Genomic DNA, 14,224 nt, shown 5'->3' with positions numbered 1-14,224 from the left:
TTACTGCCCCACCCTAGAAACAATTGCTTCTGCTTTCATCCACTCGATGCAGACTTGATGAGAAAGAAGTCAACCTACTTCACTTACTGTGAACATTGTTCCTCATATAATCACCCTAATGGTAGACTGTGGCTCTTGAACCACCCTCTTCAAGGGTAGAGTACTTCCAGAACCCTTCTCACTTTGCAAGAAACATCTGTGAGTGTTTTAGGTAGTGGTTTTCTTCATTAATAATAACAACAGTGGCCTGTTCTAAGAGCTTCACAATTTGTGAGAATTTTTGAGAATTAAATGAGTTAATGAGTACATGAAGCCGTGTACCTTCTGTCACTAAGAAACTTCTCACATTTCCTATTTTCCAGCTAGCAATTTCCTGTTTTCCATCACTGTAGATTTTCTTAATTATCTTTTCTGTCATTTATAGAGATTTATGGCATTCAGCCTATTTTCTTGATCTAATTTTTTATCTGCTTCTTAAAATAGCTTTACCCTTTTTTTTTTCTAGACATGTAAGCATTCTGTAATAGTCTGCTCAGGCTGTCATAACAAAATACCACAGACTGGGCAGCTTAAACAACAGAAATTTATTTTCTTACAGTTCTGGAAGCTAGAAGTCCAGATCAAAAGACTGTCGTAGTTTGTTAAGACTTCTTTTCTTGGCTTGTAGACAGCTACCTTCTTATTATGTCCTCACTTGGCCTTTCTTCTGTAAATGTACAGAGAGAGAGAGAGAGAGATCTCTGGTGTCTCTTCCTCTTCTTATAAGGACACCAATCCTGTTGGATTAGGATCTCACCCTTATGACCCTATTTAACTTTAATAACCTTCCTAAAGGTCCCATCTTCAAATAGTCACATTGGGGGTTATGATATCAACATATGAATTTGGGGGGGACAATATTCAGTCCATAGCACATTCTAACAGATCAATTCTTAAAGAAAAGAGCAATTTACTCAGAGGAAGCTAATAAGTAAGAACAAATGTAAGGGCACATGTAAAATGAAAGAGAGGGCTATTAACTAAAGAATCTTCAAAGTGAATACAGAGTATGGTATCTTTCCTGATGAAAACTAGTGTGCAAAAATATCTGTAGCATAAATGAATGTGACATTCAAAATGCATCTCAACTTCCCCAAGACACCAATTTTCAGGAACATTTGTGAACATATTCTTTGACTCATTCAGTCTGGTATTGTACAAAATAAATTATATAGTTGTTGCTTACTTTACTCTCAAATCTGAAATTCTGTAGGGAATTTAAGATGTTTATTAAAATGAAATGTATTAGTATTAAGACTATTTCATGTTGATATTGATATGCTATAAAAGAAACCCAAATTCTCTTTCCAATTGGGTAAAGATTTGGAAAGGGTTACTCTTCTTATGTTGTTGATGTGTTTGTATGTGTATATGTGTGCATATACGTGTACATATGGGACTTACGGATATAAATTTAAAATCTATGTGGCAATATTTTTGTAACTTTTTGGTGACTTTAGTCTTAAGTAGTCAATTAACTCTTAACAAACTTAGGCACCACCACACTTATTATGGACCATTAGAATGTGATTCATAACAATAAAAATAAGTGTTGGGGCTTCCCTGGTGGCGCAGTGGTTGAGAGTCCGCCTGCCGATGCAGGGGACATGGGTTCGTGCCCCGGTCCGGGAGGATCCCACATGCCGTGGAGCGGCTGGGCCCGTGAGCCATGGCCGCTGGGCCTGCGCGTCCAGAGCCTGTGCTCCGCAACGGGAGAGGCCACAACAGTGAGAGGCCCGCATACCGCAAAAAAAAAAAAAAAAAAAATAAGTGTTATGTACACAACCTCCAGCACTTACAGATTAACAGAAGAAGAGATCTAGAGAGTAGACTGCTGGAAGAGGTTTGCAAACAAGATTTGTAGCCATAAATGTATCATAGGCTGTTCTACACAGATCAAGAATAATTTAGGTTAGGAACTTGTGGATCATAATATCCATATGTACATTATCATATGTACAAATTAATGTTTACAAACTATACCATATGTAGAAATGAAATGTGACAAACAACTCAAAGTTTTCACAGTATTTAGAGGTAAATGTGAGAAGACAGCAAAGTGAGAATTGGTTAAGTTATATATTAATGACCCAAGTTTTTGCTTAAAATTTGTAGGTTTTATGATAGAGCACAAGATACGTTGATAAAAATCAGAATTTTGTGCAAATTTCAAGTATTTTTGTTCAGAAATTTAATCCTACAAAAATTTTCACTTATTCAAATCAGATTTCTTTTCTTCAAATGTAACTTTTGAGGACATCTCTCTGAATTTATCATTAATTAATACAAATACAAGACTGAAAAAACTGACCTGCTCCTCTACCCATCCCAAACTTCCCAAATTAGAAAATAATATTCTTTTTTATTGAAATATAGTTGATGTACAACATTATGTTATTTTTAAGTATACTACATGGAGATTTGACATTTTCATAAATTATGAAATGATCACCACCATAAGTCTGGTAGCCATCTGTCCCCTGATAAAGTTATTAAATATTATTGACCATATTTATTATGATGTATATTACATCATGTGTCTTATTTATATTATAACTGGAAGTCTGTACCTCTTAATCCTTTTCATCAGTTTTACCTACCTCTACCTTTTCCCTTCTGGCAACCACCCATTTGTTCTATGTATCTATAGCCTGTTATACTTTTGTTTTATTTATTTGTTTTTAGAATTCACATATAATTGGGATCATACATTATTTGTCTTCTTCTAGCTGATTTATCTCACTTAGGGTAATGCTCTAGATCCATCCATGTTGTAAAAAATGCCAATATTTTATTATTTTTAAGGCTGAATAATATTATATTTTGTATATATATGCCACATCTTCTTTATCCATTTGTCTACCAATGGACACTTAGGTTGCTTCAATATCTTGGCTACTGTAAATAGTGCTACAATATACAGTGTTGTGCATATACCTTTTCCAATTAGTGTTTTATTTTCTTTGGGCAAATACCCAGAAGTGGATTCTCTTGATCATATGGTAGTTCTATTTTTAACTTTTTGAGAAACCTCTTACTGTTTTCCATAGTGGCTGCATCAATTTACACTTTCACGAACAGTGCATGAGGTTTCCCTTTTCTCCACATCCTCACATACTCCTGTAATTTTTTAATAGCCATTGTGATGGATGTGAGGTGATATCTCATTGTGGATTTGATTTGGAGTTCCCTGATGATTACTAACGTTGAGCAACTTTTCATGTGTCTTTTGGTTATCTGTATGTCTTCTTTAGAAAAATGTCTATTCAGATCCTACGCCCATTTCTTAATCAGGTTTTTTTGTTTTTATGATGTTGAGCTGTATGACCTCATTGTATAGTTTGGATATTAATCCCTTATTGCATATATTGTTTGCAAATATATTCTCCCCATCAGTAAGCTGAATTTTTATTTTGTTGCTAGTTTCCTTTCCTGTGCAAAAGCTTTATAGTCCAATGTAATCGCAGCTGTTTATTTTTGCTTTTGTTCTCCCTGCCTGAGAAGACAGATCCAAAAAATATTGCTAAAACCAATGTCAAAGGGCATGCTGCTTACGTTTTCTTCCAGGAGTTTTGTGGTTTCAGGTCTTACATTTAATTCTTTAATACATTATGAGTTTATTTTTGTATATGGTGTGGGGAAGTAGTGCAGTTTGATTCTTTTGCATGTAGCTGTCCAGTTTTCCCGACACCATTTATGGAAGAGTTTTTCATTGCATAGTCTTGTTTCCGTTGTCATATTTAATTGACCATATACGTGTGGGTTTATTTCTGGGGTCTTTATTTCGTTCCATTGTTCTATGTGTGTGTTTTTGGTCAGTACCATAATGTTTTTATTACACTAGCTTTGTTACAAAGTTTGAGATCAGAAAGCATGATAAATTCATCATTTCTCTTTTTCAGGATTGCTTTGGCTGTTAGAGATCTTTTGTGTTTCCATACAAATTTTAGAATGATTTCTTCTAGTTCTGTGAAAAATGACATTGATATTTTGAGTACCAGATTTTTGCCTCCTTGGTAGGATTTTTTTCATGGGTATTTTTTTTTTTCTTTTGGATGCAGTAGTGACTGGGATTGTTTTCTTAATTCTCTTTCTGATAGTTCATTATTAGTGTTTAGAAATGCAACAGATTTTTGTATATTAATTATGTATCCTACAACTTTACTGAATTCATTCATTAGTTCTAATAGTTTTTTGCTGGTATCAAAGATTTTCTATATATATTACCATGTCATTTTCAAATAGTGACAGTTTTACTTCTTCCTTTCAAATTTGAAAGCTTTTAATTTATTTCTTGTCTGATTGCTGTGACTAAGACTTCCAAAACTATGTTGAATAAAAGTGGCAAGAGTATACTTATCGTGTTCCTGAAGTTAGAGGAAAGGCTTTCAGCTTTTCACCATTAAGTAAGATGTTGGTTGTGGATTTGTCATACATGGCCTTTTTCATGTTGAGGTATGTTCCTTCTTTACCCACTTTGTTGAGAGTTTTTATCATAAATATCTTGTCCTGGACAAGATGGGATCATTGGGATTTTCTAGTACAGACTCACTTTCATTATTGATAATTGGTCTGTTCATATTTATCTATTTCTTCTTAATTCACTCTTGGAAGATCATACATTTCTAGGAATTTATCCATTTCTTCCAGATTTTTCATTTTATTGGTGTATAACTGTTCATGTTATGATCCTTTGTATTTCTGCAGTATCAAAGGAAACTTCTTTCATTTCTGATTTTATTTATTTATTTTATTTTATTTTATTTATTCTGATTTTATTTATTTATTTCTCTATTTCTTGATGAGTCTGGCTAAAGGTTTGTCAATTTTGTTTATTTTTTCAAAGAACCAGCTCTTAGTTTCATTGATCTTTTCTATTTATTTTATTTATTTATTTATTTATTTATTTATTTATTTTTGGTCTCTCATTTATTTCTGCTTGGAACTTTATTATTCCCTTCATTCTAACTTTGAGCTTTGGTTGTTCTTGTTTTTTCTAGTTCTTTAGATTTAAGGATAGAGTGTTATTTGAGATTTTTCTTGCTTTCTGAGGTAGGTCTGTATCTCTATAAACTTCCCTCTTAGAACTGCTTTTGCTGCCTCCCATTAATTTTGGAATGTTGTGTTTTCATTTACATTTGTCTTCAGGTATTTTTTTATTTTCTCTTGGATATTTTTATTGACCCATTGGTTGTTTAGTAGCATATCGTTTCGACTACAAGTGTTTGTGTGTTTTGCATTTTTAAAAATTGTAGTTGATTTCTAGTCTTATACTGTTGTGGTCACCAGAGAATATGCTCTAAGCGTGCCCCATGTGGGCTGTGAGTCCCCGTCTGTTGTGGTAGGTCTGACTTCTGTGGGCACGCTGTTAAGCAAGGCTTTCCCCAGCCCACTTGACTGCAAGGCCTTGCTTCATGCAGTGACTGTGGCCCAGTGGTAGGTAGGGCGGGTCCCCACATGCCTGGCTGCTACGCCTGGGGTCATGGGGCCACAGACTAGTACCAGCCTGCCAGTGGTCACAGCCAGATCCGTTCGTGGATAAGAGGCAGTGGGTCTGGTGCCAGTCCACTGGTAGGCAGGTAAGCCCCCAGTGCTAATATGCTAGAGGGAGGATTCCTAAATGACACTTTCCAGAACCAGTGTCCACACAGTGCAACAAGCTCCCAAAACTGGCTGCAGCCAGCATTTCCATCCCCAGGGGGAGGCCCAGTTGCCTCCTGCCTCTCCAGGAGGCTTTTCAAGATGAGCAAGGGGATCTGACCCACGTTCCTCTTAAACTATTGCCTCTGTGCTAAGACACGTAGAGAGTGAGATTTTACATGCACCTGTTTAGAACAGAGTCATTGTTTCCTGTAGTCTTCTGGCTCTCCCAAACATAAGCCCCACTGGTTTTCAAAGTTGGACACTACAGGGGTTTATCTCCCCAATGCAGGACCACCAGTCTGAAGAGCCCAACTTGGGGTTCAGATCCCTCACTCCTTGGGGAGGACCTCTGTGACTGTGATATTCCTCCCATTTGTGGGTCCTGACTATACCATTTCTCCACCCCTCCTACCCATCTTGTTGTGGTCCCATCTTTATATCTTTAATTGTAAAATTATTTCTGCTAGTCTTCAGGTCTTTCTCATACATAGTTGCTCTGTTAGATAGTTGCTCATAGATAGTTGTAATTTGGATGTACCTGTGGGAGGAGGTGAATTCAGGGTCTCCCTACTCCTCCATTTTGGTCACACCTTTCCTGGAGTATAATTTTCTTTACCTAATTCCTGTCTGTTATTCAAGAAAGAAATAGCAGGTTTTAATGACTTTGACCAACTGGAATTTTTTTAATGAGTTAAGTCATTGAAAATGAATTAATTCTTAATTAGGCATTAATTAAGAAGAATCTAGCAAAGTTTGCAAAAGCCAAAAATTATTCAAGAAGATCTTATTATAAGAAATAAATACTTCTTTTAAATGAATTTAGGAACTAATGAATGGAAATCTAAAATATTATTTTAGAGAACAAAGGCAGGTTCTAAGTACTTCTTTTACAAAATACTTGTTAAGACAAATGAAGAGAAAAATGAAAATTTTAAAATTTTTTTAAAATTTGATGACATTACACTTTTCCCCAACCAATTTTCTTAAAAATGAGATCTTACTTGCTAAATTTAAAGTCTTCCCCTAGTCCCCATCTTACTCACTTTGTGTACTGACTTCTTTTGTCAAACTCTTACCTTCCCCAACTTCTGCGATATTTTTCTCTCTCAGCTTTACCTCTCTCACTGCTACTTCTCGGTTCCTTTACTTGTGCTACTCCTTAAATGTCAGCAAATTCCAAGGTTGTGGCCTCCCAATCTTATGTTGTTCTTTATAATTTCCACCATCTCCTCTAGATAGATGATTCCTAGTTCAACATCTCCAGTTCAGTCTCCCCTACTGATAGAGGAGACTCCCTTCTCAACTGCCTGATATATTGAATGTATTATTTATTCAAACCTCAAGTTTACCATATACTAATATATTTCTATTTATCTTACAACTTATGTCTCCATCTGAGTTGACTGTGTGGTATCACAATTATCCACTTTGCTAATTCTATTAGTTTCCTAGGGCTGCCATAACAACTTACCACAAACTGAGTGGCTTAATACAACAGAAATTTATTCTCACAATTCTGGAGTCTAGAAGCCTGAAATCGAGGTAATGGCAAGGTTGGCCCTTCTGGAAGTTCTGATGGAGAATCTGTTCCATGCCTTTCTCCTAGCTTCTGGTCATTGCCAGCAATCCTTGGTGTTTCTTGGATTGTAGAGGCATCACTCCGATCTCTGCCTCTGTGGACACATGGCACTCTCCTTGTGTGTTTCTTCTATGTTTTCACTTGACCTTCTCATAAGGAAGGACTCCAGTCATTAGATTAAAGGCCCGCTCTACTCCAGTATGACCTCATCTTAACTTAGTTACATCTGTAAAGACCTTATTTCCAACTACAGTCACATTCTGAGGTTCTGGATGGACATGAATTTCGTCAGAACACTATTCAATGTAGTACATTCACAAAACTTGACATTTCCTGCTGTTACATTAATCCACATATTTTAACTCAACTCTCTTCCCTCTTCAAGTCACACTTCTTCCTCACCACAACTAATTATCATCTTTCTTTTTTCAATTACTTTCTAAAACATAGCTAAAACTGTACCTCTTCTTAGAATTCTGTTATAGTTCCTCATTGGTCTCAACGGAACTTTCAAGCCAAATTATAGGTGATTGGAGATCGTATATTAAAAGGTTTGCACCTTTATTGTCCTGTACAAGGCAGCAGCTAACACATCTTTTCTCAGGCTCTTTCCTTCTTCTTGAATATCTTCCCTTTACATTATTAAAGTATCATTCCTCCTCCTCTGACCACCACCTTCTCATTTTGCCCCATCAAAATTTGTCATCCATTTGTGTTATACTAAAGCAACAATCTTAAACTAGAGAACACGTATCACAGGGTGTACATGAAAACTTTCCTGGAGGCCTAATAAACACCAATAGTTTTAAAAGAATCAAGTTCAAGATCTACATTTTACATATGTATTCTTTCTTAAAACTGATATTCCTGAGTACAGCTGCAGACCATGAGTTTTTATTTCCTACCTTTCTTTTCCCATAGGCTTTTCTCTCACTTTCCCAAAGGAAGTCCTACTTCTAACCCATCCCAATACTACTATAATACATTGCCCTTGAGTGCAAAAAATTTCTACAGTCCCAAACACAGGGACAATTGTTGATTATGTGATTTTTTTGCCTGTATCTGATTGAATTTAGGAAGTAAGGAATACTGTCATAATTCTCTTATTTGCTATCAAATGTTTTTAAAAATGCGTTTTCTCTGATCTTTATCAGAAAAGAAATAAATTACATTTTAGCTATAACTAATTCTTTATTCTTCCATAAGTACATATACAAATTTTAAAAGTCTTGCCCATCTCAATCAGAGATGGTTACCAATAAAACTTTCATGCTTGTTTATCAAAATTTGTAAAATATACTTACTGTTTCCCAAATTCTTCATCAAGGAATTATGAGGAATAATTCTTTTAAAAATATACATTATGAACTAGAATTATCAAATATAGCTTAAATGAAGCATTGTTATATAAAGCATATACCTTTTGTTCCCTCTTATACTCCCATTCGATATTTTGCTTTATGAAATATATATTTCTTCATCTCCATTTTTTTCATTCACAAAATTACCTGAGGAGAAATACATTCATAACTTCTGTATGTATATAGGTGGGAAAGAAGATAGGCAAGGATTACTGTAGTAAAAAGCTGGAAAAAAAGAAAAGAAGGTGAAATAGATTGACATATTAATACTCAGCTAATATAGAAAGAAAAATACATAGGTGAGATATAGCTATGGATTAGAAATGCTGACATGCTTTCTCATACAATTTTTAGCATGTTAACTGTGAGGTATGTTTGCACAGTACAAACTGGTGTTATTAATTGGCAATTATATGGTCAAATAAAACTTACAGATAATTCAGGAAAAGAAAAACTTTCTCCTTAAGTCTTAGGGCTTGAATTAGACATTTTGACAGTTTGAATACCTGACTTTACAGTAAATGATTCACCAATCCTCAACTTTACTTTTTATGGATGTTTTTAGTGTATTGAGGTACATCAAATAAGGTCAAAAAAGGTTGGAAGTAGTGGGTTTATTTATTCAATAAGCATTTATTGAAAACCTACCTTGTCCTAGATCTTGTGGAATATAAAGAAAACATACAGCTCCTGATCTTGAAAATGTCAGTCTATGATAATGTCAAATATAAACATTGCTTTAAACACCCATACGCACTGGATCACCAAGATCTTGTCGCCAGAATTGTATTACTGAATTTTTCCTGGGTATCACAAGCAAGGTCCTATCACACAATGTCCTATAAACACAATGAACTGAACACACACACACACATACACATACACATGACTCATTTTTTCCATATGCCCACTACATACAAACATCTCCTTCTGAATTCCAATTTATATTAATGTTTTCATATATCTTGTCTCTTGTAATAGTAATCTTTGTGAATTTAGTCACTTGTAATAAAAGCTTAGAAATTATTCTTGATTCTTTATTTGGATTTATCCAAAAGATCCAGAAAGTTCAGATTCTTTGATTTCTGCCTCTAAATAAGTTCTCTAGTCACTCTCTTTTTCCCTCGTCCACTCTAACCTAACCTATTAACTGTTTTCCTTGCCTCCGTGCATTTACATTGCTCTCTTCAACTCTCCCATTATTGTTACTTTTCCAAAACTTCTATCTGCTCGTACCCCTCATTTGCTTAATATTCGCTATTGGTTCCCTTTAGCCCATAGGTCAATGTTTAAACTCCTAAGCAGATCATACAGGAACCATCATAAGTTGACCCCACTCACCTTTCCAGACCTAACCACCATCTCTTCTGACACACCCCACCACCTGGTGCCCTCCACATACACACTGTCTTCCAGTCACACCAAAATACTTGCTGAACATGTCATATTTTTTTCACATCTTTGAACATATTGTTCTCAAGGCCTGGAAGGCCCTTATTTCATTTTTCTGTCAAAGACCTTCTAATCCTTCCAGACTTAGGATGCTTTCTCTGTGAAGCCACTCCTTGATACCCCAGGCCAAGTTCAGTGTGAGCATAGCATTTTGTACATATTTTTATTACTTATCATTAGCTACTTATTTACATCCTTGCCTCCCCCATTAAACTATGAACATCCATAGAGCTAGTACCTGTTTAACTTATCTTTCTATTTCCAGTACAAAAAGTAGAAACTCAATAACTGTTTGATGGATGAATAAACTTCTAAGCAGACTAAGATTTTTAAGCAGAAATTTATTAAATTATATAAATGACAACACATCTTAATCAGAAAAAAAGGTTTTCTTGGTTTTGTAGACTGAATGTCCTCCTATTTCTGTATTGTGTACGATGTATCAGATTTTCTTCCACTGCAGCTCCATCTTCTCCATTCTTGAATGGTTTATAGAGGTCTTAGTGGGACACACTTGAAGAATCTTGATGCTGAAGCAGGACTTTAGACATTTGAAAGAGGTATAAGTTATACCATGATAATTATAAGGAGAGAGAGAAAGACACCAGTGGTTGGGGAATTTGTAAACAACTAGATTTATGATATATTTGTGGACCTGGTGGAAAATGGATATTAGTGGAGAGGGGCTCTTTAAATGGAATCCACAGGTTACCCATTTCCAATGTGAACCACATGGGTTCCAGTTTGGAAGTGAGATGGAAAGGGCAAATATGGATTTGAGGAGGTGAGAACGTATAGAACTTATGGGGGCCTGTGTAGACCCAGTGTCATACTTAGAAGGAAGGTAAAGAGTGGGTCAGAGCTTTGACGAAAAGCTGTGAGGAAACTTAGATCATTATGAAGTATACTAGTTTATACAGTAAGTCCCCTACCTATGAACTTTCAAGTTGCAAACTTTCAAAGACGTGAACATACCTTCACATGTCCAATCATTTAAGTTAGTTCATGTGTCTGGCATACATTGTCACATGCATGCATTCTCTACAAGTGGTTGTGCTTTTGTGTATTTTAGAATACAATATTATATAGAGTACAGTAGTACAGTATCTTTATTTCAAGCCCAGGATGTCTGGAAGCAAACGTAAAAACAGCAGTGATGTAGCTGTTACTGCTAAGAAGTACCAAGTAATAATGATGGAAACAAAAGTGAAAATAACTGAGAGAGGGGAGTGAAGCAAAAAGATGGTAGACATCGCTCATTTTTATAACATAGATCATTCAACCATCGGCATGATTCTAAAGAACAAGGACAAGGTCATGGAACATGTGAAGTCTGCTGTGCCGATGATGCTGACAATAATATTGAAGAATCGTGGAAAAGTGATGGAGGAGATGGAGAAACTTCTCCATCCTGTGGACGCAGGATCAGCATCAGCATTGAGTCCTGCTTGGCTTAATGCTGTTTCAAGGGAAAGCTAAAAGCCTTTATGAACCCTTGAAGAAGAAACACAGTGAAGTATCAGAGGGCACATCTTTTAATGCCAGCCATGGCTGGTTTCATCGATTCAAGACTAGAGCCAACATTCACAACATAAAAGTAAGTGTCAAAAAAAAAAAAAGTAAGTGGCAAGGCAGTGAGTGCAGATACGGTAGCTGCCCAGGAATTTCCTGAAATGCTTCAAGAAATTATTGATGAAGGCACGTATTTGCCCAAGCAGATTTTTAATGTGAATGTGGCAGGACTGTGCTGGAAGGGGATACCAGACCGAAGTTACATCAATAAGGAGGAAAAGTTGATGCCACCCTATAAAGCAGCAAAGGATAGGCTAATTCTGTTGTTTGGTGGCAATACTTCTGGTGATATGAAGCTGAAGCTTCTCTTAGTTTATCATTCAGAGAACCCAGGAGTCCTTAAAAACAAAGCCAAGGGCTCTCTTCCTGTTGTGTGGAAGAGTAACCCCAAAGTCTGGGTTACAGAGGCCATTTTCCAGGATTAGTTTTTCCACCCTTTATCCCGGAGGTAGAGTAATATTGCTTGGAGAAGGATGTCCCATTCAACATTCTTTTGCTGCTGGACAATGCTCCAGGCCACCTCCCATTCATGGACAACTTTCATCCCAGTGTCAAAGTAGTGAATCTGCCACTGAATATTTCGTCGTTCATCCAACCCATGGACCAGGGAGTTATAGGGACTTTCAAGAAGTATTTATGTCACACTTTTCATCAGGCAGTAAAGGTGAGTGACAAATCAGGAACAACCTTGTGACAATTTTGGAAGGACAATAGCATCTACAAGGCCATAAAAAAAACCATTGACTTTGCTTGGCATGAGGTTACAGCCATCACCATGAATGGGGTTTGGAAGAACCTTTGCCCGCAGTTTGGTCGTGATTTTTGTGGATTAGAGAAGGTGGATGAGGAATCCAAAGAGGTCTTCAGCAACTTAGTGACTCTCAGTGAGAAGCTGGAGCTAGATCTGCAAGAGGACAATTTCACTGAGCGCCTTGCTGTGCAACACAAGGAGCTTACTAACGAAGACCTGATGGAATTGGAGGCCCAGAGGAAGGACAAAGAGAGACAAGAGGAAGAAGTAACTGAAGAACGAAAGAGATTCACGATGCAGGGAATGGCAAGGGGATTTTCTTTATGTGAGGAGTCACTGTTAGCTTTTGAGGCACAGGACCCGAACACAGAACAGTACACAAAGGTTGCAGCAGCCATTCAGAACGCAATCCAGTGCTACCGTGTCATTTATGATGAGAAAAAAAGAGCTACTACCCAGACATCACTGGATAATTTTTTCAAAAGGGTAGATAGAATTGAATCCAGCAAGGAACCAGAATATGTGCCATCAACGTCAGGTGTGAGTGAAATTTCAGCTTGCCCTCTGTCTCCTATTGCTGACGATCCTTCAGCTCTACCATCTCCCACCTCCTTTCCCTCCTCCAGTCAGTAACTCTTCTTGCCTGTTCACTCGATGCCAGCCCCTGTATGCCAGCTGTTGTACTGTACTACTGTAGTTTTCAAGGTACTATAGTGTAAGATTTAAAATGTTTTCTTTATTTTTTGTTTGTTTTTAATGTATTATTTGTGTGAAAAAAAAGTATTATAAACCTAATACAGGACAGTACTATATAGCCAATTGTGTTAGTTGAGTACCTAGGCTAACTTTGTTGGACTTATGAACAAATTGGACTTACGAACATGCTCTTGGAATGGAACTCGTTCGTATGTAGGTGACTTACTTTATGTTATGCTTTATATGCTTTCTTAGAAGGGAAGTTCATTAAAGCACACTAGATATATTAGTTTTCTACTGCTGAATAACAAATTATGGCAATTTTAGAGACCTAAAACAACACCCATTTACTAGCTCACAGTTCCATTGGTCAGAAGTCTGGGTGGGCTTGGTTGGGTTCCCTGCTTAAGGTCTTACACAGCTGATATCAAGGTGTAAGCCAGGCCTGGCTGGGTTCTTAGCTGGAGGCACCAAAGAAGAATCTCCTTCTAATCTCATTCAAATTATTGGCAAAATGCAGTTTTTTATGGTTGCAGGACTGAGGTCCTTGTTTCCTTGTTAACTAGCCAGGGATCACTCTCAGCTCCTAGAGGCCTCATGCAATTCTTATCAGGGGACCCTTTTCTCCTTCAAAGCCCAAAATGGAGAATTTCTCTCAAGTAAAGTTCTGCTTGTGCTTCAAATCTCTGACTTTTTCTTCTGTCACCATCTGGAGAAACTCTCTACTTTTAAAGGGCTCATTTGGTTACATCAGGCCCAGCTATATAATTTCCTTATCTTAAAATCAACTGAGCCACATAACACAACTAATTACAGGAGTAAAATCCACCATATTAATTTTCCCTGGGATCATGCAGGACATGTACACAAAGGAGCCATCTTACAACTCTGCCTATTTTGTCAACTATAGCTTTTTTTCTTCTCACTATACAGTCTAATGGCAGAACCACAGTCAAGAATACTCCTTTGATATTTCTGGATTCTAATTTTTCAATGGAAAATCTGTATTGCATGAACACTATTTCCATCAAATTTAATGCTTAAGTTGTTCTATCCAATTGCAGAAAGGAACTGTTCATAATCTTGGGTATATAAGGAAGGTAAAGAGACTTAATCCCTTCCCTGTATGTT

The 14,224-nt window shown here is 36.6% G+C and overlaps 1 protein-coding gene across 1 annotated transcript in view; it reads left to right on the top strand.

The window, feature by feature from the left end:
• Positions 1–14,224, top strand: part of CNGB3 (cyclic nucleotide gated channel subunit beta 3) — a 144,275-nt gene that overhangs the window by 54,391 nt on the left and 75,660 nt on the right. The window lies entirely within an intron of this gene.

This window comes from Phocoena sinus, chromosome 17 (assembly GCF_008692025.1).
Source record: "Phocoena sinus isolate mPhoSin1 chromosome 17, mPhoSin1.pri, whole genome shotgun sequence".
Classification (NCBI taxonomy): Eukaryota; Metazoa; Chordata; class Mammalia; order Artiodactyla; family Phocoenidae; genus Phocoena; species Phocoena sinus.
The sequence above is the reverse complement of the archived record's forward strand: the minus strand, read 5'-3'. Positions and strand labels throughout refer to the sequence as shown.